Source organism: Hippichthys cyanospilos, unplaced genomic scaffold (assembly GCF_059441005.1).
Source record: "Hippichthys cyanospilos isolate Australia breed blue-spotted pipefish unplaced genomic scaffold, RoL_Hcya_1.0 HiC_scaffold_26, whole genome shotgun sequence".
Classification (NCBI taxonomy): domain Eukaryota; kingdom Metazoa; phylum Chordata; class Actinopteri; order Syngnathiformes; family Syngnathidae; genus Hippichthys; species Hippichthys cyanospilos.
This window is the reverse complement of record NW_028283382.1, coordinates 44,761-48,116: the sequence shown is the minus strand read 5'-3', so window position 1 is coordinate 48,116 and position 3,356 is coordinate 44,761.

Genomic DNA, 3,356 nt, shown 5'->3' with positions numbered 1-3,356 from the left:
CTCTTAATTCTTGCTTCTAAAGCATACGCAAGCAGAAATTTCAATGTACAATGATGTTTTTAAAAAAACGGTCAAAATGTGCTCCACTCGGGCTGAAAACGCTTGTTTGGAACATTTCATTAATGTTGACTATAAATCATAAACTAAGCATTTTTCAGCTGAAATAATGAATGTAGTCCTCTTAATTCTTGCTTCTAAAGCATACGCAAACAGAAATTTCAATGTACAATGATGTTTTTAAAAAAACGGTCAAAATGTGCTCCACTCGGGCTGAAAACGCTTGTTTGGAACATTTCATTAATGTTGACTATAATTCATAAACTAAGCATTTTTCAGCTGAAATAATGAATGTAGTCCTCTTAATTCTTGCTTCTAAAGCATACGCAAGCAGAAATTTCAATGTACAATGATGTTTTTAAAAAAACAGTCAAAATGTGCTCCACTCGGGCTGAAAACGCTTGTTTGGGACATTACATTAATGTTGACTATAAATCATAAACTAAGCATTTTTCAGCTGAAATAATGAATGTAGTCCTCTTAATTCTTGCTTCTAAAGCATACGCAAACGAAAATTTCAATGTACAATGATGTTTTTAAAAAAACGGTCAAAATGTGCTCCACTCGGGCTGAAAACGCTTGTTTGGAACATTTCATTAATGTTGACTATAATTCATAAACTAAGCATTTTTCAGCTGAAATAATGAATGTAGTCCTCTTAATTCTTGCTTCTAAAGCATACGCAAACAGAAATTTCAATGTACAATGATGTTTTTAAAAAAACAGTCAAAATGTGCTCCACTCGGGCTGAAAACGCTGTTGGGGACATTTCATTAATGTTGACTATAAATCAAAAACTAAGCATATTTCAGCTGAAATAATGAATGTAGTCCTCTTAATTCTTGCTTCTAAAGCATACGCAAACAGAAATTTCAATGTACAATGATGTTTTTAAAAAAAACAGTCAAAATGTGCTCCACTCGGGCTGAAAACGCTGTTGGGGACATTTCATTAATGTTGACTATAAATCATAAACTAAGCATTTTTCAGCTGAAATAATGAATGTAGTCCTCTTAATTCTTGCTTCTAAAGCATACGCAAGCAGAAATTTCAATGTACAATGATGTTTTTAAAAAAACAGTCAAAATGTGCTCCACTCGGGCTGAAAACGCTGTTGGGGACATTTCATTAATGTTGACTATAAATCATAAACTAAGCATTTTTCAGCTGAAATAATGAATGTAGTCCTCTTAATTCTTGCTTCTAAAGCATACGCAAACGAAAATTTCAATGTACAATGATGTTTTTAAAAAAACGGTCAAAATGTGCTCCACTCGGGCTGAAAACGCTTGTTTGGAACATTTCATTAATGTTGACTATAATTCATAAACTAAGCATTTTTCAGCTGAAATAATGAATGTAGTCCTCTTAATTCTTGCTTCTAAAGCATATGCAAGCAGAAATTTCAATGTACAATGATGTTTTTAAAAAAACAGTCAAAATGTGCTCCACTCGGGCTGAAAACGCTGTTGGGGACATTTCATTAATGTTGACTACAAATCAAAAACTAAGCATTTTTCAGCTGAAATAATGAATGTAGTCCTCTTAATTCTTGCTTCTAAAGCATACGCAAGCAGAAATTTCAATGTACAATGATGTTTTTAAAAAAAGGGTCAAAATGTGCTCCACTCGGGCTGAAAACGCTTGTTTGGAACATTTCATTAATGTTGACTATAAATCATAAACTAAGCATTTTTCAGCTGAAATAATGAATGTAGTCCTCTTAATTCTTGCTTCTAAAGCATACGCAAGCAGAAATTTCAATGTACAATGATGTTTTTAAAAAAACAGTCAAAATGTGCTCCACTCGGGCTGAAAACGCTTGTTTGGGACATTTCATTAATGTTGACTATAAATCATAAACTAAGCATTTTTCAGCTGAAATAATGAATGTAGTCCTCTTAATTCTTGCTTCTAAAGCATACGCAAACAGAAATTTCAATGTACAATGATGTTTTTAAAAAAACGGTCAAAATGTGCTCCACTCGGGCTGAAAACGCTTGTTTGGAACATTTCATTAATGTTGACTATAAATCATAAACTAAGCGTTTTTCAGCTGAAATAATGAATGTAGTCCTCTTAATTCTTGCTTCTAAAGCATATGCAAGCAGAAATTTCAATGTACAATGATGTTTAAAAAAAAAACAGTCAAAATGTGCTCCACTCGGGCTGAAAACGCTGTTGGGGACATTTCAATAATGTTGACTATAAATCATAAAGTAAGCATTTTTCAGCTGAAATAATGAATGTAGTCCTCTTAATTCTTGCTTCTAAAGCATACGCAAGCAGAAATTTCAATGTACAATGATGTTTTTAAAAAAACGGTCAAAATGTGCTCCACTCGGGCTGAAAACGCTTGTTTGGAACTTTTCATTAATGTTGACTATAAATCATAAACTAAGCATTTTTCAGCTGAAATAATGAATGTAGTCCTCTTAATTCTTGCTTCTAAAGCATACGCAAACAGAAATTTCAATGTACAATGATGTTTTTAAAAAAACGGTCAAAATGTGCTCCACTCGGGCTGAAAACGCTTGTTTGGAACATTTCATTAATGTTGACTATAATTCATAAAATTAAGCATTTTTCAGCTGAAATAATGAATGTAGTCCTCTTAATTCTTGCTTCTAAAGCATACGCAAGCAGAAATTTCAATGTACAATGATGTTTTTAAAACAAACAGTCAAAATGTGCTCCACTCGGGCTGAAAACGCTGTTGGGGACATTTCATTAATGTTGACTATAAATCAAAAACTAAGCATTTTTCAGCTGAAATAATGAATGTAGTCCTCTTAATTCTTGCTTCTAAAGCATACGCAAGCAGAAATTTCAATGTACAATGATGTTTTTTAAAAAACAGTCAAAATGTGCTCCACTCGGGCTGAAAACGCTGTTGGGGACATTTCATTAATGTTGACTATAAATCATAAACTAAGCATTTTTCAGCTGAAAAAATGAATGTAGTCCTCTTAATTCTTGCTTCTAAAGCATATGCAAGCAGAAATTTCAATGTACAATGATGTTTTTAAAAAAACAGTCAAAATGTGCTCCACTCGGGCTGAAAACGCTGTTGGGGACATTTCATTAATGTTGACTATAAATCATAAACTAAGCATTTTTCAGCTGAAATAATGAATGTAGTCCTCTTAATTCTTGCTTCTAAAGCATACGCAAGCAGAAATTTCAATGTACAATGATGTTTTTAAAAAACAGTCAAAATGTGCTCCACTCGGGCTGAAAACGCTTGTTTGGGACATTACATTAATGTTGACTATAAATCATAAACTAAGCATTTTTCA